General features: G+C 39.5%; 1 protein-coding gene across 1 annotated transcript in view; it reads right to left on the reverse strand.

Annotated features, from left to right (window-relative positions):
- grid1a (glutamate receptor, ionotropic, delta 1a) overlaps positions 1 to 22,663 on the reverse strand; it is a 229,591-nt gene that overhangs the window by 75,643 nt on the left and 131,285 nt on the right. The window lies entirely within an intron of this gene.

The following is a 22,663-nucleotide window of genomic DNA, read 5'->3' on the forward strand; positions in this document are numbered from 1 at the left end:
ACAGTGAACTCATTGTCATGTTCAAGAAAACAGATGATTGAGATGATTTGAGCTTTGTGACATGGCATGTTACCCTGTGGTCACAAAGGGATGGAGATGGTCAGCAACAATACTCAGGTAGACTGTGGCATTTAAACCATGCTTTACTGGTACTAAGGTACCCAAAGTGTGCCAAGAAGATGAAAGAAAAACACCAATCCCCAGTTCATAAGATACTCAGAGGAGCCCGTCTGGCAAAAACAACCCTAACACATTTAAAGTCATTTAAATCATCTGTAATTTAATCACCTGTGTAATTACTGTAAATCACATTTCCTCCTCATCTCATGCTTGATGTGAACTTCAGGAGATCGTCCTGACCGTGTCTACATGCCCAAATGCATCGAGTTGCTGCCATATGATTGGATAAACAGATGTTTGTTATAACGAGCAGTTGGACAGGTGTACCTAATGTAGTGGCCATTGAGTTTACATTTATTAAGCATGACACCAGAAATGAGTTTGGGCAAAATATAGTCCACAAGGGCAATAAATCCTCATAAAACTTACTTCCTGCTTAGACATATGGTTAGTTAAAGGACTAAATAAAAAATAATAATAAAAATGTTCTGCAGCACCAACTGTACATTATTCTTTTGTGGGTTGCCAGGTCCACTGAGTTTAAAAAAATAATTATGCAAATGAGTTAATTTGCACCTTAAATGAAATAAAAAAATCCTACAGAGAATTATGAGATGCTAAAGGTCAGGAGAGAATCGGTGCTTTCGTCCTTGTAGGAAGGAAGGGAAGCAGAACTGTAAGACGCAGCTGAAGCTGAGGTACGCAGCCTGGACTTGATTCATTCTGCTTTTCTCAAATGTGAGTGTGAATAGAAGAGAGAGGGACAGAGAGGGGAGAGAAAGCAGAGAAGTGATAAAGTGTCTTAGGGAAGAAAGGAAAGCAATGGAGCGTGGTCCTTTTTTTAAAGAGGGAGCGGAATATAATGGTTTTTTTTTTCAGTACAAAAAAAGGATGCTTTTTTCCATCCAGAATTAAAAATCAGCCAAGCATAATAGATTTCTTTTTGTATTTATTACGCACAAGTGTGTTAAGCGAGGCCTTACAAAGATATGTCTAATAATAACATTACATCTAATGTGTAAGGACAGTTTAGTTTTTTTAACCATAATGGTATTTGTAACACTTTGTGTTTAGTGACATCACAAATTTTCATGTTTTGTTATATAATCTTAAAAAATAAGGGGGAAAAAAAACAACAACAGGTAAAGAACCATATATGGTAACGTCACTATATAAGCTTTGCTTCTCAACTAAACTCAACTTTATTTGTATAGCACTTTAACAACAGTGCCCCAAAGTGCTTCACATTAATAATAAAATATCATAAAAGGACACGTCACACACCCCACACATCTCAAATCCCAACACATCATATAAAATCAACATCTCATGTTGGTATAAATGCCAAAGAAAACATGAGTTTTCACACGAGAGTTAAACATCCTCAGTGCCGTGGCCTCACGAAAGTGTTGCCAACTCCTCAGTTAGGACAATAGCCTATTGGCTGTCCCAAAAGTCACTAGAAGTCGCTAAATGACATCATCGCCTAATTTGCATAAAGTCAATTTGCTTGCAATTGTAATGATCCCTGTAGGAGTAATGAATAACATCGTGAGAGAGCTAAAAAGTGAGTAAACAACACTAAATATGATTAGAACTGTAAATGAGCTTTTCATTTTATCTCTTTTCAAAATGACTTCAATGCTTTGTCTAGGCAAAGATAAAAAGATTACATATATCAATTTTGTCCTGTATTGTTAAATGTTAGAATATCCTCACTTGTCTGACTGCAACTGGGACTTCTACAGGAGGGTACGTTGAGACTGACCACCTGTTAGTGCTTAGAGACGGGGGAGGGACGCACGGTAGCCCCCGCTGCATGTTGAGGACAGTAACTGCAGAATTATACGGGCTTACATGTGGGAGTCTCCAAAAATTCTGAAAAGTCTCCAGTAACACCGGAAAAAGTTGCTAGATTTGTAACTAATTGTTTTTGACAAAAAAAGGCCTCAAGAGGGTTTGGAAAGTTGCCAGATTTAGCGAGAAGGTCAGCAAGTTGCCAACACTGCCACATGAATAGTCAAGGGTCGGTCATTCCACAACTAGGGTGCAGCCACAGAGAAAACCCATCACCCCTGAGCTTGCATTTAATTTTGGGTACAGTCAGCAGAAATTTGTCTGATGATCTGAGAGACCGGTGTGGGGCATGGGGGTGGGGCATAGGGCTAAAGCAGGTCTGAGAGGTAGGGCTAAGGCCATGAAAACATTGGCACAAGGGAACAATGAAGGGAAGCCAAGACTGAAGAGATATGTTCTCTTTTATTTGTAGAAGTTAGGAGCCGAGCAGCAGAATTTTGGACCAGCTGTAGTCGATGTAAAGCTGCATGAGAAACCCCAAAATACAAAGCATTGCAATAATCAAGGCGAGCGGTGAGAAAGACGTGGAGGTTATTTCTTCTGAACCATCCGAATGTCTAAACATGACTATATTGCATAAATGCATAAAAATTTATATCGCATAAAATATTGCATGAATATTGCATAAAAGACTGCATGTTGGTGTAAGGGTTAGCACCGCAGCCTTGTACATCCGAAGTCTGAGTGAATGGGGTTTGCATGTTTTCCTCAGGCTGGGTTTCCTCTGGGTGATATGGTTTTTTCCCAAAGTCCAAAGACATGTAGATTAGACTAATTGGTGAAGATTATGAAAAACATTTATTTAGTTATTTAAATCGCAATTCTTTTGTGTGCAGATTCAGTTATTTATTAATTTTAATTTTTTTAACATTTATAACAGAGCTCAACCGGTTGATTAGCCAGTGCCCAGAACTAGCTAGTTTTCAGTTTGACTGGCTATGACCAGTGATCAGCTCAGAAGGTTGTGAGTTGTGTAACAGAAACACATTTTTATGGCGTTACATTATCAAAAATCAAGCACATTAAAGCCTCTGATCTGCCTCTTTCCCTAAACTCAATAAACAAATTAGTCTCAAACCCACTCATTATACACGCTTACTGTACACCAGTCTCAAAACTGGCATTAACACTAATTAGCCAAAAATCACGTGCATTAGAAGCCATGCATGCTCATTGTGCACAGACTTTGGTTGGGAAGTTAAAGCAGGTAAAACATTGCTGTTTCTTTATAATCCTACAGGTTAACTATTTACAGAATTTTATCACAATTATTTGCTAAGTTGGTTTCAAAAATAATGATTATGGCACATGGGACTTCTCAGTTAAATGTTAAATGCATGTAATTTAATTTATTTTGTCATAAAGTATAATTGCTGCGCTTGGTTTTTATGTAAGAAAACTGTTATAAGGACCAGGCTAGATTTAATTACTTATTATACCTGAATGAGTTTTAAGGATTAAAATTGTAATAAAATTAGATGAAAATGTAATATACAATGATGATATGTATAAAATCACAATTCTTAGAATAGAATCTTATAATCTAATAATTATAAATACACTCACCTAAAGGATTATTAGGAACACATGTTCAATTTCTCATTAATGCAATTATCTAAACAACCAATCACATGGCAGTTGCTTCAATGCATTTAAGGGTGTGGTCCTGGTCAAGACAATCTCCTGAACTCCAAACTGGATGTCAGAATGGGAAAGAAAGGTGATTTAAGCAATTTTGAGCGTGGCATGGTTGTTGGTGCCAGACAGGCCGGTCTGAGTATTTCACAATCTGCTCAGTTACTGGGATTTTCACGCACAACCATTTCTAGGGTTTACAAAGAATGGTGTGAAAAGGGTCACACATCATCAACATCCAGTATGCGGCAGTCCTGTGGGCAAAAATGCCTTGTTGATGCTAGAGGTCAGAGGAGAATGGGCCGAATGATTCAAGCTGATAGAAGAGCAACTTTGACTGAAATAAACATTAGTTACAACAGAGGTATGCAGCAAAGCAATTGTGAAGCCACAACACGCACAATCTTGGGGCGGATGGGCTACAACAGCAGAAGACCCCACCGGGTACCACTCATCTCCACTACAAATAGGAAAAAGAGGCTACAATTTGCACGAGCTCACCAAAATTGGACAGTTGAAGACTGAAAAAAAAAATGTTGCCTGGTCTGATGAGTCTCGATTTCTGTTAAGACATTTAAATGGTAGAGTCAGAATTTGGCCTAAACAGAATGAGAACATGGATCCATCATGTCTTGTTACCACTGTGCAGGCTGGTGGTGATGGTGTAATGGTGTGGGGGATGTTTTCTTGGCACACTTTAGGCCCCTTAGTGCCAATTGGGCATTGTTTAAATGCCACGGGCTACCTGAGCATTGTTTCTCACCATGTCCATTCCTTTATGACCACCATGTACCCATCCTCTGATGGCTACTTCCAGCAGGATAATGCACCATGTCACAAAGCTCGAATCATTTCAAATTGGTTTCTTGAACATGACAATGAGTTCACTGTACTAAAATGGCCCCCAGTCACCAGAACTCAACCCAATAGAGCATCTTTGGGATGTGGTGGAACGGGAGCTTCATGCCCTGTATGTGCATCCCACAAATCTCCATCAACTGTAAGATGCTATCCTATCAATATGGGCCAACATTTTTAAAGAATGCTTGTTGAATCAATGCCACGTAGAATTAAGGCAGTTCTCAAGGCAAAAGGGGGTCAAACACCATATTAGTATGGTGCTCCTGATAATCCTTTAGGTGAGTGTAAATCAGTTTCTCGGGGTCCATCTGAACTCTGTTTCTAAATAAAGGATTCCTCCCACAACAGTAACATACAGCTGCACTCAAACCAATCAAGCTGTCCATCCTCATGTGTGCGATAATAAATAAAGCAAGAAACGCAAGATCAATTTTTACCATAAGCAGAATGCTAAAGAGATTCTGACAGAGAACCTGCTACAGCCTGAGGTGAAAACTAAATGAATACACACGAAGAAAATGCAAAAATAAAGCTTATTAAAAAAAAAAACCTTACCAGCTCCTGCTGCTTTTAAGGAGATTTATTGTGTGATGGTTTTTTTCTTATGTTTAATAAAAATCAGCACAGTGCCTCATTTTGTTCTTTGAGCACTATATATACTGTACATATATTACTTTCTGGAGTGCATTCTCAAGGGCTTCTTAAACCGAGCAGTTTTAGCTACAGAACATTTGCGTTTCAAAGGGGAATAAATATATATTAAAGCTCAGTCGATCCGAGGTTAATATCACACTATCGGGTCTGTCATCACGAGACCTCAGATCATGAATAAAGTGGTTCGGCTTTCACTCTCTCTCTCTCTCTCACACACACACACACATGCACACACGCACGCACAAGACCCAGCCATGGAGATTCAAACACGGTGAAGAATAAGCATCCTGCAGTGCTCCAAGACTTTCCTTCATCATCAGAGAGTCTAACCTTTACATAACATAAAAAAAAAAAATCAAAGATAACATCAGACAGTCACACACACACACGATCTGGACTGATAACTACCCCATTCCCTCATTAAAGTCAAGTCCTGACATGATCTCTGGTTGTGCCCTAATCATACACGGTGGCTCATTAATTCATTTTAATAAAATGTTCAAAGGTATATTATTCAAAGAACCCCTTAAAAGATTGCTTGAAAATTTCTACCCAGCAAACACTCTAATGCTGCATGACTGTTGTGAAATAGTTGTAACAACATTGCGATGACATTGTTTTTGAAAGTTGGAATGACTTTGATGAAATGACATTGTGATGAAATGTCTGGTGAATGAAGGCATAAAAGCAAGTGACATTTACAGAAGACTTCAAGCACAGTACGGCAGCTGCAGTAAAACATTTGAATGGTTTTTAAAGAAGCCCACAGCAGTCGTTCTTGTGAACGATCACCAGGTGGAATACCTGATCCTTGAAAAAAGACTTCAGCAGTTCTGACTCTGTGTTATGTCCGGCGCATCCCATGGGTGATGGATCGGATTGGGATCTTTGAAGTTTGAAAGCCTATGCGATGGCTTTGGGGTCTTTGTCTGCTGTGCCCTGTGCACTAGAGGCTGTGTTGCACTGGGTGTCCTAATGTCCTTCTGGAGAGTTGTGCTGCATTGGCTTTTTTGTGGGATCGGACCTGGAAGGCTGGCATTTGGTACCCGTGAGAGTATTAGTGTCTTGGGTGCTTGTGAACCTGTCACCAGTTTGCTGGTGTATAACTGATGATCAATGTTGCTTAGTCCACCTAGTGTTAACGTGAATGTTATGGCTCATCAGTGTAAATGATTCACACGGGTTCACACTCGCTCTCCAAAAAGACATTTTTTAAAATGTTTTACACAATTTGTTGTTGTTTTTTTCCCTATGAATAAGCAGTTAGTATAGAAATAATAAAACCACATTTGTAACTCGTTAAAACAAAATCGAGCTCATTAATATAAACCTGCTCCACTGTCAGAGCTGCAGTTGCAGAAAATTAATCAACACCTTCTGACCGATCAGAACGCAAGAACTGAACAGTGAACTATTTTATAGAGTGAGTAATCGCATTACAATACCATTTGGTTTCCTGTCAGTTGGTTGAAGTACAATTAATTAAAATATATCGACTGGAGCGAGGAACGTTATTGATTTCCCGCTTGTAAATTGAACCACAGATCGATTTTTCTCTTTGTGGGGTCATCCAGGAGATGCAAGATGAATGACAGCTTGTCAATTAGATAAGCCACACCCCATTTTTTTATGTGAGAGCTATATTAGTTTCTCTTTTGTTCAAAAACACAACAAAAAAAAAGAAAATATGAAATTCCACATGGCGCCCTATAGTGAAGTCATATCTGAGCATTAAGGTCACCGTGCAGTTCTAACACTCCCGTTAGCTGAGCGCTAATACATGTTTTATTACCTTAAAGCCGACACCCATTACCTCTGTTACCATTGGGAATATTTTCTATTTCATCCCTGTTCCTGCACAGGTCTAATTCAGTAAGGTCGTGTACTGTAGTGTTCAGTGAGCCGGTCCTTAATGTTGTTAAAACTCCATTTGGAACACAGCCGTTCATACTCAAAGATGCTCGAAGCAGGAATGAAGGTGCTAAAGTCTGATTAATGTTTTTAGATACTGCAGCATGCCTAGCATAACAGACTGAGGTAGAGCAAGTGATATACATTTCTAGATAGACAGCCCAGAAAGAATGATTAAAATCACCAACGCTTAAACACACACAAGGCCAAGTGACAAAACACCGACAAAGGCAGAGCACAATACATAACCTGACGAGATGCCATCATTCAGCACGTCGCCGATAAATCCACTCGTATTAATGCGCTTTTATAAAGCCGTATTTCCCCAGAGAGAAAAATAATGTGTGTTCAATTTTAAGCACACTGCAGAGCTGATAAAGAGACAAGCCACCATCTGAATATCACATTTACCAGGCTGAGGTGGATCGATATATCAAAACGAAGAGAAGAGAAACGGCTCAGGGTATTAGAAAACACGGAAAATGTAATCCGTTAGTCAGCGTGGAGAGGATTTATAAAGAAAGAACAAATGAACAGCCTACATCGTTTACAGAATAAAGGTACAGTGCATTTATCCTGGAGAAAAATCAGTTCTTAAAAATTAACAGTAATTAACTTAATCTTACATTGGAAGGGTGAGAAAATACACTTGTCTTTCTGTATTCTGTGGGTATTTTGCATTTTCTGCCACCTTATGATATGTATCTCAATCAGTTGTTCATTTGATCTATTTTCAATGGGCAGGGAATGAAAGATTTAAACCCATTTAGCTCAATATACTGTAGTTACTGTTGTACCTAGTGGTCAAAAGGAGGAACTGCAATAAGGACGTATAGAAATCTCCTGGGACAGGTGTCGTGCTGCCCCACGCTCAGGGGAGGAGCAGCGGGTACAACAATTAATTTTAGGGTTATCAGCATTTTTGCTTTTAAATTTTATAAAAATTTAATCAAGTTTAGGGCTAATGCAGACAGTGTGTGTGTTGCCAGATTGGATATTGTGTGAAAAATGGCAGCAGATAAAAAAGGCATGCAGACCATGGTGACAAAAGACTAAAAAAAAAAAAAAAACTCAAAAGAAAAATATTTCTTTTACAAAAACTGATTTATTTCGTCTGGCTTCCATGCGGTTTCGAAATGTAGTTAGGCTAAAAATTTAGCTGAAACCTGGCAACCCTGGTTCTAAAAACAAGCTGTGCGCTAGACTGCAGGTTGCCGACTGTTAACTGCCTCTATGTTACAGGGTCACTCTAAAAAATCACTAGCGTAGCGTCTATCAGTCAGACCCTTGACATGACTTGTGGTGTTTTCTTCACACCACTTCTCCCATTTCCACATGTCTGACACACGCATCACCTCCTAACACCTATTCGCAGCAGGGCAGACAGGACAAGCATCAACACTCAACTCTGGGAAACCATGGATGTCTTCAAACACAGACTGAAGATCTGCCTCCTTAATAACGAGAACCTGAAAGAGCTCTGTATTTACTGATCTATCAGGACTGACTCTTAAAGTATCCTGCAGTGTTAATATCTTTACACTGGAGCTAATCTGCATTAGCGGATGTGTGAAAAGAATTAAATAATAAGAAGCATCTGTTAGATGCTGTGTTTGCACGACAAATTCTGAAATTCCTGACTTTTCGTTCCACATTTAAAGCTTAACCAAATGAAAGTATGATATCCAAAGCAATTCATTTATTTACTGTCTAACACAAAGTAGGTGCCTCTTCTTTCTTGTGTTTGCTGTGTGTAAAGTGACCTTGAGTGTGAAGCATGCTGCATTTAATGAATACTTAACTAGAAAATACTGTATACAGTATACACATTTGTATAGACTGCAGCACATCTCAAACAAGCAGGCCTTTATGTTCCAAATATCATAAAGAAAAAGCCCGACATGAATTAGCAGACGGTAGGGGAGTAACGCAGTGTCGCTACAGTATGTTTTTTGCCATTCTTTGCATTAGTATGTTCTAATAATTATATATCAGGATTATGCAATATATTGTGACATATCCTTTTTTCAGCATAATCTAGGCAATGTAATGAAGTGAAATCTATTTCAATTTAATCAACTATACAAACTATACACATGACTGAGCAAAAAAAAGAAAAGAAAAAAGGGTCACATATTGTGAAATATTGTGTGAAATACTGTATTGTGTAACAAAGCCAAGAGCAGAGAGTTTACTTTTTTTGTGTCATTTTATACAAGAATTAGTAAATACATAGCACCATGGATTCCAAGAATGTTTGCAATGGTCGTATTAATTACTTAACAAAGAGCGGGGAGTATTGTATTGACCTCACTGGCTTTGACTGGCTTTGACTTTATGAGTCAATCCGGGAGCACGATGATGAAAAACTCTGTACTGTCCCAATGGTGAGTAATTTTCAGACAGGACAGAAGGATTCACATTTTTAGGCGGCGCTGTAAAACTCCGGTCATATGCATATAAACAATAATGGGATGTTTGGCCTCGCACCTTTCCTTTAAACATGGTCAGCTGATCTCTTAAAGTAGCATCTCCGGGATGCCTCTCGTGATTTGCAAAGAAAGTCTTTCAAGAGAAAAAACGCGGAACCAAACCACGACTGATGGGGCAATACATTATATGGGAACAGATTACCAAGTATACAATGCCATATAAAAATTATTACTGTCTTATGTGACTGCATCATGTTACATTTGCATTTAGGCAGACAGCCTTATCCAAAATGACTTACATTTGCATTTCATTATACATGTGAGCAGTTGGAGGTTAAGGGCCTTGCTCAAGAGCCCAACAGAGCTATTCCAGACCCCATGTACCCCATAGTTCCATTTTTAATATAGCCAGTGCCAAGAGGAATCGTAAATTAAGGCTACGTAAGGTTTAATGTCCATTTGTTCCGTATTTGACTTCATTTACATGTATTTTCTAAATGATTAGTTAGTTTTTCTATGCAAAAATTGATAATATTGGTGATATTTTTGTGTGGCTGGAATGTATTATCTGCATTTACATTACTTCCTATGGGAAATAGCATTTTCCCAACATGAAATTTCACCTTAAGAGCTCGCTTCTTCATAGGACTTACATATGAACAGTAATTTTTTAAATCGTTCGTTGATCACAAAGCCAGGTCACACCCTCGTCTCAAGCAAAGCCATAATTATCTGAGCACTCCCATTCCATATTCCATTTCACTACTTGTCTTCTGCTGCCTTACTCATCGCTCTGAGCTCACCTATTCTCAATTTCTGATCATCACAGCGCCCTATTTAACACTCAAACAACAGTTTTATCACAATATCCTTTACCCCAGTGGTTCTCAAGGCGGTGGCGAATTTTCAAGCCCCACTTGTCAACAAAATGATAAAGAAATCAGCCAAGTTTACTATTTATTGAAATATCAATTTCTAAACCAATAAGATTAAGTAACACAGAGTTCAAAACAGATAAAACACACGTGCAATTTCTATAACAGGCTTTCTTCATCACTTATCTAGAGCTTTCTTTCAAAGAAGTCGAGTGGCTTATTAACGTGACTGGGGTGTGTTGTCTCTAAGTGTCTTCCTACTTTGTTGGGTTTCGTGCTGTCTGCTGCCAACACAAAACACACACAGGTCTCTCCTCTGACCCCACCATCCCCACCATGAATCCAAACGCAACATAGGCTTCATCATGTTTTCCTTTCAGCTGGCTTTTGGGTTGATTAGGCTGATAGGGCTGAATCACCTTTTTTTTTGTGGTCCATGTAACAAATGTATCTGACATTATTATGCTCACTACATACAGTACGCTACTGACCCGGTTTGTGTCCGCGGTAAAGTTAGTTTGATATTCGCATCTGTGTGAATATAATACCTGCGTAAATAAACCCGCGAATAAGATACCCACATATATTCCCTCTCTACATTGTCTTTAAGCTACATCCGCCTTAAAATATACATGTTTAAAAGCATAAACACCATTATTCTCTACAGCGCAACGGATGATTTAGGGATCATCGGAAAATGCCGCACACCAACAAAAAGCGTAGAACGATATTGATCTTCCCTTCTGTTCAGCGCCTGAAGGATCAAAAAGCAACTTTGTTGCCACACTGGAAATTAGAAATGCCAGACTAGTACTGCCTGATAAAATATAAATTTTTAACAAAAATACAGAAACATTAGCATACACATTGGAATAAATGAAATTACATATATAATATTGAATGTTTTCTTATATATTGTTCCTCTGCAATTAACATGCCGACCTTAAACCATTATTGTTGCACTATGGTTTGTACAAATTATTTTAATTTACTTGTACTGTATTAATGATCCATTTCTTTGCGTGTGATTGTTTAGTTTCCGATTCCGATAAAGAGTGTCCGATCTTTATTGTCAATAAAGAAAAGCATAAATTAGAATACTGTAGGTACTTTACTATTATTTTACAATAATTACCTCCCGTTCATTGCGCCTCACCTGTCATGTCTGTATTCCCCACTAGTGGGGCGCGCCCCACACTTTGAGAACCACAGCTTTACCCTAGCACTATCTGTGACAGTACAATCTGGCCAATCATGGATCCAGGAGAGGCGACACAGCTGAGAGAGGGGCTAGAGAAATTGGGGGTTCTCCTGGGTACTCACCAAAAAGGGATCTAGCAGATAACTAACACCCTTCATACCATGATGGAGGCTTTAACTGCTCTCATGACACTGCCTCCTCTGGCTTTTATTTTCCAGCCTTCCCCACCTGCGTACTTCATTAGTCATGAACCATGTCTCCCTGCGCCGCCCACCTACAACGGAAACCTGTCCATCTGCCGCTTATTTTGTTCCCTCGTACTTAAGCTGCAGGAGTCATCTTTTCTCACTGAACGGTCAAGGATTGCCTACACTGTTATCCACTTTCCTGAAAAGGCAAGGGAATAGGGTTTTTGATTGTTTTCTTACAGGGTGTCAGACAGCCATATATAGAACAACGCCAAGGATCTCGATCTGTGTCCATCTATGCCATTGATTTCCAGACTCTGACTTCCTCCTTTTCTTCATACAATTCTACATGGACATTCTGACATAGTCAAGGAAGAACTAACAGTTTCAAAGCTCCCATTTAACCTTCAGAGACACTGATACCTGATTTGGTGACGGGTATCGACACGCGGAAACAAACCCGACAAAAAAGCATCATCAGGCCCTCAGCCTACATGCACCAGTCTCTTCACCGGCCCTTCCCGAGTTTTCCCCAGAACATATGCAGGTCTACTGCATGCAAATTTCCCATAAGAAATGTAAAAATAAAGACAATGGCGCATGCTTTTTTTTTGTGATCAGACCTGCCATGTTATGCAACCCTGTCCATAAAAGGTCGGGCCCCCAAATCATCACTTTTCTTATCATTAAAAGCATCTGCGCCAATATTTCTAAGCCACCCATGGTTAAGACTACACAACCATCACATTGATTGGGTCAGAAGAAGCATCCAGGTCTGCCTTCCTGCTTTTCCTATTGCCTTCGTACTGTCACCACAATAGAGACCTTACCCATCTCACAGGAGGAGATCCCCAGCTCATTTAAGGTCACCACTGAATATCATACTGTAGTCTTTGCCAGGTGTTCAGCAAGTCACATGCCATCCCTTTACCTCCCCACCGCCCATACGACTGTGCCATCAATCTCCTCCCCAGCACTACTTCACCAAAAGAGCGACTCTCTTTTATTCGTTCAGGGAGGAAAGCCATGAAACAATACATCTCTGAGTCCCTCTCAGCCAGAATTATTTGCCCTTCTTCCTCCCTTGCAGGGGCAGCATTTTTCTTTGTGAAGAAAAAAGGCAAGTCTCTTCACCAAGAAAGAAATGCCTACCATCTGGTCAGTATAAGGGACAGTGATAAATGGAAGGCCAACTTCAACATGCCCACTGGCCATTATGTGTACCTGGTTGTCCTGTTCACTTTAACCAACACACCGGCAGACATCCAGGTGCTTATTAATGATGGTCTTAGAGACTTTATCAATGCCGTACCTCAAGAACATCCTGATTTTCTCCCATTCCTTAGAGGAACATAGGTTCCATGTGCACAGGTCCTATAATGTCTGCTGGAAAATAAACTCAATGTCAAGGCTGATAAATGTGGGTTTTACTGCGATTACACCTCCTTCTTGGGGTGTCATTTCACCATCAGGCATTCTGATGGATCCATTCAAGTAAAGACTGTCACGGATTGGCCAATGAAATTGTCAAGGCAGGAGCTTCAACACTTTTGGGTTTTGCCAATTTCTGCCAGAATCTTATTCATGACTATCTACACCACAGTGGCAGTCCACCTCACTCCTTCCACATCAACCCTTTTCAGTGGAACCCCCTAGCAGGGAAAGTTTTCAAGGAGCTCAAGCAGCCCTTTACCACAAAACCCATCCTTACATTCCCTGACTCATCTCCTCAATTAGTTGTAGATGGATGTGAGACAGGAGTTGGAGCCTGCTTTCTCAAAAAACACCCAAGAATAGAAACTTTTGCTTCTTCTTTTCTTGTCGGCCCAATGCTCCCGGAATGTTTCTACAACAATTGTGAATTGCTAGCAGTTAAGCTAGCTCTTAGAGAACAGAGACACTGGCAGGAGGAAGCTGACACCCGACTTTCTTTTTCTTTGTCTTTCGGCTGTTCCCTTTCAGGGGTCGTCACAGCGAATCATTTGCCTCCATCTAACCCTATCCTCTGCATCCTCTTCTCTCACACCAACTAAGTTCATGTCCTCCTTTACTGCACTTCATGTCCTATCTCACTGCACCTGACATTCCGGTCACTTTTTTTCTCGCAGTTATCCCATTCAAGATCCAAGAACACCAGGCCTGATGCCTTCGCCCGACAGTTCTCTGCCCCACCCAGGACACATCCATTATGAAGACCATCCTTCTGCCTCAGTGTCTTGTAGCTATGACCTAAACGGATGTGGAAAACCTTGTTCTACAGTCCCTTGAATGTAAACCGGGTCCCAATAATATCCTGCCTGGGCTTCCTTCCAAAGCCGTAGGCATAAAACAGTCAGCAAACATGCGAGAGATGATGAGTGTGCTGGAATGCAAAAGTCTTTAATGATCCCCCTAATATCCTTGTCTCTATATTTCAGCAGGTAAGTTAAGTTAAGCCTTTATTTGTCACATATACATTACAGCACAGTGAAATTCCTTCTTCACATATCCCAGCGTAACCTGTGCAACTTCAAGGACATTGCATCATCTGAGACCTGACCAGTGGACCTGCGACATTCACAGAGACGCCTTATTTTCACAAACAATTTCAGGGTTTCATCAACAATTTTGACATAGTCATCGTTTTTAAGATATCTTAACGAGGTTACCTTTACCACTGGCAGAGAAGCATCCCTGTTGCATGATGTGATCACCACTGTACTTGATCTCTGGGATGGTTAATCTTAGGATTGAAGACTTCTCCTTTTCTTACACCAAACATACACAACATCCATATGTCTAAAGAGCTCTAGTTTAGTCTCATCTGAACAGAGAATGGAAGATCAGAAGTTTGGATCTCTCACTACTGTAGGTGACCCCCTGCAAAGGCCAAACACTTATTCCAGTGTCTCTGTGTAAGGTAAGGTGCCTTTCTGGGACGATGCCCATGGAGTCCACCTCGATGTAGAATTCGTTGAACGGTGGATCTTGATACCGTCTCCCCTGCTTGGTTGAGCATGTCTATTAGAGCTTTGGTGGGGATACGGGGGTTGTTGTTTACATTTACATTTACATTTAGGCATTTGGCAGACGCTCTTATCCAGAGCGACTTACAAAAAATCACAACTCACAACTGATCTTTCTAGGGACTCTAGAGGATACTTAGTGCAATGCGCTTCCTGCAATGCCCATCCAGGTTTTTGTTAGTGCTGAACATCTTGAACTTTGTGATGATACTCTGTATGATTGATACAGGGACATCAATGTTCTTTTGAAATTGCCTTGCAGCCTTTGTCTCAACTATGAGCATTGACAACATGCATATGGAGATCATGACTGAGCTAAACAAAATATTTATTAAATATAAAAATATTTGATTATACCTTACTTAAAAACATACACAGTTTCTGACAGCCTTATGGGCATGGTCTAAACCTAAGGGACTTGACCTCTCAAATCCCAGTCCTCGTGTTTACCTCTGCTCTCAACCAGATGCTCTGTGAACTTTTCTTGGCAAGCTTTCTAAAGGGAGTTAATTAGCCATCTGTGGCCAGGAGACCACATGAGCAAAACTGTCCGTGCTATCTGGTCTCTCTTTCTCTCTCTCTCTCTCTCTCTCTCGCTCCTGTCCATCACAGCAATACTATGAATGAGGGTGGATAGTGATTTGCTACAGTATGTGTGTTGAATATGTGTGTCCTTAAAAAGAAATAAATAAAACGGGCATGTACTTTTTGTTCCTGAAGCTTAAAATAAAATTTTAATTTAAATCAAATAATAGAAAAATAATAATAAAATAAAATATAATTAAAAAGTTCCCAGGCAAATTTAAATAAATGAAGTACCAAGAAAACCTTCCCAGCTCAGAGCTGAGCTTAGCCAAGCTTTGCCATTCAGTGGGCGCTATTTTTAAGAGCTACAGTAAATTAGGTTGGACTTGGGGCCATGACTTGAAGTCATGCCTAAACATCTTTAGCACTTAATTTAGCACTTAAGAAAGGCTACTGTAGTCTTTTTTGATGTGTTATACAGTCTGAAACATGGATGTTGCCTGGTCCGTGCCTTCTGATTGGCTATACTGCACTTTCTCAAAGCGGCGTTCAGTAACGGTTCATTTAAAGGTACAGGCACATTTTGAAGAGCTTTAACATTAACTTGTTTAAATAGGAGAATAATTCGGGAGCTTTAAGCCATTTGGTTTTAAATTTTAAACCTAAGAATCCCTGGATTTGAGGGACAACAAATATATTTCTAAAATAAGTACACAACTGCATCATCATGCAGTACAGTACTGTACCTGGGAATCAGTTCTCAAAATCAATGAACAATAAAGAGAAGCCCGAATTAGAGTGAAGTGGAGTAAAGCGGAGAGATACACTTCCAATCTTTAGCTGTATAACAGTGATTTCATACTTTTCCATCTTTAAGTGTGTTTTGCAGCTTCCAGAGATGAAAGTTAACAATGTGATGGTGTAGCTACTGACAAGAACTTGGAATGCAACTTGTGAAGGTGAAGTTGAAGGTGGGTCACGTCTCTTTAATCTCTTACTAATACAGAGTTAAAATCAAATTCAGTACTTTAATGACATAAAAGCAAGAATGAGGAAAAAGTAATTTGATAATTATAAAAAAGAATAATTAGGGAAATTAACCAGTGCAAAGGGAAAAAAGCAACAGTCAAACAAATACATTTCAAAAAAAGCTTTTGAATCTTTGAATCTTAGCTTTGAATCTTTAAGATGTGTAGACAACAATTATCAAGAATGCCAATAAAAACATCTGTTTTACCATTTAAAGGCAGCCCGGTAAACAAGTAGAGAAACTAATTTATCAGTCATTTCATTATACAGCAAGCTACATCTGGGAATCATCAGCATAAAAATATAATAAAAGCAACCCAAAGGGAATGTTTGGAAGAGAAAATAAATGAGCGGGTCTCGATGAGAAATCCTGGAGGAACTCTGGAGTGGAGAACATTCAGTCATACTGTCACCAGCACACCAGTGCATAAGGTTCCTATCTGATTCGACCCTGAGCACTAAAATGTTAAAACACTGTGCTATAATAAACTAAATCCCCACTAAATCCTACTCTGTGCACACAATTACTGAATAAGACAAACTAATAATTACTAAATCCATATCTAAATCCCACCCTGCACACTAAACTACTAGATAGTACGCTTCAACAAGTGCGAAATCTACGGCTAAATCCCACCAGTGCACTTAACTTCTAAATAGTACGCTCTAATAGATATTAAATCTAAGACTAAATCCCACCCCGTGCACTAAACTATTAAATAGTACACTCTAATAGATACTAATTCCATGGCCAAATCCCACCCTGCACACTAAAGTACTAAATAGTGCGCTCTAATAGGTCCTAAATCCTGGTAAAATGTTCACAAAATGATCCTGTGATGAATTTCTGGTCATTGATTGGTTATATACAGGGCACTGCTCTGAGTATAATGAGCATAAAGAAAATTTATACGTCTCAGCGTGAGTGTTAATTGTCTGTGCGTGTGTTTGATGAATGTTTCTAAAATGCTTTTAAAAGTGTTTTAGTGAAAATGTAACCAAAACACTTCAAGTTCTTTATAATTACACTGAGACAATAATGTTTAATGCACAACCCACTGGCGTGGAACAGCGCTTCATCAATGCTGTAGGTGTGCGGGAGGGGTGTGTGTGTGTGTGTGTGTGTTTCTGTGTGTGTGCTTGTGTCCCTTTTAGTAGAATAGATGACTCATTGTTGGCCATTTTAGCCCTGGTGGGTGGTTTGTTTTGTCTTTCCTGCAATACCAATGAAACACCATTTATTTTATACTGTGTGTGTGTGTGTGTGTGTGTGTGTGAGAGAGAGAGAGAGAGAGAGAGAAAATGACTGTCTGATCTAAAAAATGACCATATACTACAAACTCTGTATATATATGTTTGCCTATTTGTTAAATTATTTATAACTTTTTTATGTACTTATTACTCTTATGCATTTTTTCTCAACATTTCTTTTCAGCTGTGTTTTATTGTCCTTAAGCTCAGCAATGCTCCTCATAGATCCCCTGTTCGGATTAGGTTAACGCCGGTCACTAGGGAGGTATTCAAGCACCAAAAGCATGAGTTTCCATGCAGGTCTTGGGGTCTGCTTCCCCAGAAAATGTAATAAGCTTATAGTAGGTTTTCTAGAATACCATGTCTTGCATTTTAAGGCCATGATTTATGCACATTATGCACACACAAAAATAACCCCAGGCACATTTGAGCACATTTGATAAAATAGAAAATGACGCAGCCAAAAGCAAAATCAAGGAAAAATGACCAGGAAGCCATGCACGGCCATGGTAAAACAACAAGTAGGGAAAACACACTAAAACTACAAACGAGGCAAAAATAATTAAGCCAGCATGACACATGTTTGTCAAGACATACAGCACTTAACCAAGTAACAACGAAACCTATTGGGAGGTGTTCAGGACTTCACAAACTACAGACTGATTGGGACATCTTCAGGACCATACAACCTACTGTAAAGACCTACTGGAAACATCTTTGGGACCGTACAAACTAGAAACCTATCTGGACCCATAACAACAATGCTGGGTGTTAATTTAACACTAGGTATCGACTGTGTTAAGATGCCAGACATATTTAAGAAGTCCTCTCTAAGGCATCTTTGTAGACCACTATAAGACCTTTATAAGACATCTTTAATGACCTTCTTCTGCTGATGTAAGGGCTTGTCTGCAAGCTCCTTACAAATGACCTTAAGTAATGAAACCTCAGACAGACCACACACCCTAGTCCCAGACCACAAAGGACCATTAACAGGACATGTCTTGTTAGAATTGATGGCAATAAATCAATTTGCACCCTAAACATTTATGTTTGTTGCTGTCTGTATTAATTCAGTCAAACTACTATTGTTAAAACATGTGACACGGGCAGGTCAGCTTGTTTTAAAGTTCAGTGGTGTATGTGACCTTCCATACATGGTTCACTTGGGATGAATGCTACAACATTTACATTAAATTCAGGAATTTGGCAGACGCCCTTATCCAGAGTGACTTATATTTTTATCTCATTATACAGTGAAACCTTGGATTACGAGCATAATTCATTCCACTCATATTTCAAAACACTCGTAAACCAAATCGGATCTTCCTATAAGAAATAATGGAAACTCAAATTATTTGTTCCACAGCCCAAATAAAGAAACAATTAAAAATAATTAATACAAAATATTAAGTAAAAATAAAACAAATTAGCCTAGACTTTACCTTTAAAAAAAAGTAAAAATAAATCCCAACAGATATGTATTTCCATTTGTATATGTGTACTCTCCCAGCAGGCCTCAGAGGACATGGCATCCTGGCACACTCACCGTCTCCCTCTTTCAATTTGTTACAGTTCGTACATATATTGCACTTGTAGCTGTACGCCTTGACCATTAAATTAAAGAGAAAAAAGAAAAGAGGAAAACCAAACTGGCAAAACGCCTGAGAGCTTTCTTGTCTGAGTTTTCTTCAGCACTAAGTGCATATGCAGAGAGGGAAAAAGAGCAAAAAAGAGTGGAAGAGAAAGAAAGAGAGTTAGATAATCAGAGATAAATGGACAATGATGTAGACAGACAGGGTGTGAGACAGAGTGATGGGTCTAAATAAGTAAGACAGGCAGGAGATGTTAGGACACAGGTAGACAGAAAGATGAACAGAGAAACAGACAGACAGAAATAGGGTCGGAGACAAAGAAAGAACAAGAAAAATGCACAGAAAGAGAATGAGACACAGACAGATTTAGAAAAATAGAGAGAGAGAGAGAGAGAGGGGGGGGGGATTCTGTAAAGCAGCTTTGTGACAATAACCATTGTTAAAAGCACCAAATAAATAAAACTGAATTGAACTGAACAAAGAGACAATGGAGAAACAGACAGAAAAAAGACAAAAACATATGGGGATGAACAGACAGAGAAAGATGGAGAGATTCAGATAGACAAAGAGACAGATAAAGTGACATGGAACGCGAGAGAGAGACAGAGAGACAAAAAAAGGGAGTGTGTGTGTCTAAGAGAGTAAGAGACAAAGAGACCTAAATGACTCAGATAATTGATGTTGTGCTCTGAAGTGCTTTTAACTAACATAGGTGCACACACATGCGTCAGAGTGCACACACACACACACACACACACACACACACACACACACAGTAGTATTTATATTGCATTAATTAGATGGAGTAAACATGAAGAGAATTTTAAATATGGATGTGACAGTTGTTAGAGTAAAACAGACATCTGACAAAACACTACTAGGTTATGCACAGTATAGAAAAATAATAACAATAATAGTAACAATATAGTTGCAAGCAACAGTGAGCGGGCCCAAGCACCTGTGCCATCGCCACCCAAGCACAACACACAACCTGTGTGGTTATTAAACAGCCACGGACGCTGATGTCACTGAATATGGCATGAGTTTAAGGCATTGTCACAACTTGATGTGTTTGAGCCGATCACCGTTGCTTAGGATGGTAGTGTGTGTGTCTGTGTGTAGGATGTGTGTGATGGGTGTGTGGAGAATGTGTAATATGCGTGTAGGATGTGTAGTGTGTGGTATGTGTGTAGTGTGTATAGTGTGCATGTAGTACAGTACTGTATGTGTGCGTATGTGTGTATAGTGTGTATGTGTTGGGTGTGTGTGGAGAATGTGTAGTGTGTGTGTGTGTGGTGAGTCTGCGTAGTGTATGTTTATAGTATGTGTGTGTAGTGTAGTGTATAAAATGTGTGTCCATTTTGTGCGTTTGGCAAATGACCCAAAATATCTGACCTCCTGTTGAATTGAGCCCATGACCTGCATGGTGAAAATTTTTCAGGTAAGTGAGATCTGGTAAAAACTTACACCAGAACAGTACAGAATCATAAAATACACCAGAATATCACAGCACCACTGATCACACCCTAAACCTACACTAGAACGTACAGCACCATAAACCCATACCTGAACATTCCTGCCTCAGTGACCACACCAGACCTCCACAAGAACAGTACAGCACCACTGATCACACTCTAAACCTACAGTAGAATGTACAGCACCATAAACCTACACCAGAACATTACCGCCACATCAGACCTCCATAAGAACAGTACAGCACCATTGACCATGCCCTAAACCTACACCTAAACCGTACAGCACCATAAACCTACACCAGAACATTACAGTACCACCGACCACACCCTACACCTACATCAGAACAGTACACCACAGTCGACCACATTCTAAACCTACACCAGATCAGTGCAACACCAAAGCCCACACCCTAAACCATGACCTGAACACTTCAGCACCACAGGCCATACCCTAAACACCCAACAAGACAGTGCAGCATCATAGATCATGTCCAAAACCCTGACCTCAACAGTACAGCACCAACGACCACCAACGATGCAGCTTTTTGGACCTGGGCCATGAGAACAGTATAGCGGCAAGAACCACACCTTAAACCATGACCAGAACACCACAACCCACAACCCACAACCCAACCAGACCTCCGGGTAGCCTTTTAGTTTTTTAAAGTAAAGGATTGGCCATCTGTTCATTCACATAGACTTTTAATGAAGAGCCATGTAGAGGGTAATGTGTGTATGTGTGTGTGCTACAAGTGCAGGAAAATAAATTACCCCAATAAATGGGTAAGAACAGCATAGCACACGGCACCCATTTGGCTCACAGCTTCCTGGAAATTTATTACGCACATCACATTAGCATAATATCCACAAGACACTCAGGACCCTCCTTAACACACACAGTCCCACACACACACACTGTGAATTTACAACCACTCATCCTGTCCACACACCCTGAGCATACACATTACTTATACATGAACATTTGCAGTAGTGACGTACACAAGCACATCACAGATAAACACACTTCCAAATAGTTACATTATATTAAAAATGGTTTATCAGTCTTTTTTATTTCTCCACTAACACAGCTAAGCCAATCAAACAGGGATACTTAGCAACATGTTGCGTACAAATATTTGCACTGCACTGTTTTAGCACTGGAACATCATACATGTACTCTACTGTAATTAACATCTATTCATATTCATATTCATATTAAAGAACCCAGTATTGCTAAACTAAACTGATTTGGCTGCTACAGGACTAGGCATGAGAAATGAATGACATTACTAGTCCATTTTAAAACATAATAAGACAGCGTACTACAGTATATACTTAATTAGCTAGGTAATTATTATAGTGATGCATTAAAAGTAGCAAAACCTTGCCATTTGCTAAGCAGGTTATGCTAGATTACTACACACCATTGTGAGAGAAGATGCAGTTTTTCTGTATACAGTATGCTAGCTTAGGAGTAGGTCGCTAACATTAGCCTCAAATTACCACACATGCCTGAACTCACTTTTTACTCATATTTATAATTGTAGATTGACAGGAGCTGTTGCTATGGTTACATTTGTCTGGCACTCTGTGCGGTGTCATCTAAACCTTGCATCCTGAAGCACATGTACAGTAACTCACTGACTAGGGTTATAAATTAAAGGGGTCATCCAGACACATTTTTCAGTAAATGTTAATATGATCTTTAGGGTCCTAATGAAAAGTTTGTAATATATTTAATTAAAAATTCTCAATGGTTGTGTAAAAAAAAAAACACTACTTTTAACTGGTAAAAACTAGCTCTGTTCTCAGCAACCTGTTTCCTTTACCATGTTACCATGTTCCTTTAAATGCTTATGATCTCTGCATTCATCGTGATTATTAAAAAGGCGATCTGCAAAGATTCATAGAAAAAGAAATCACACTCACCGAGCCTGGTGAAGATGAAGCAGGAACACGAAGCATTAGTACAGATCCATTTTTTAGGAGCAGCTTCCTAGCAAAACCAGCTTTATATTGACCCGCGTTTATAAAGCAGTCTGGTGAAAA

Source organism: Clarias gariepinus, chromosome 13 (genome assembly GCF_024256425.1).
Source record: "Clarias gariepinus isolate MV-2021 ecotype Netherlands chromosome 13, CGAR_prim_01v2, whole genome shotgun sequence".
Taxonomy (NCBI): domain Eukaryota; kingdom Metazoa; phylum Chordata; class Actinopteri; order Siluriformes; family Clariidae; genus Clarias; species Clarias gariepinus.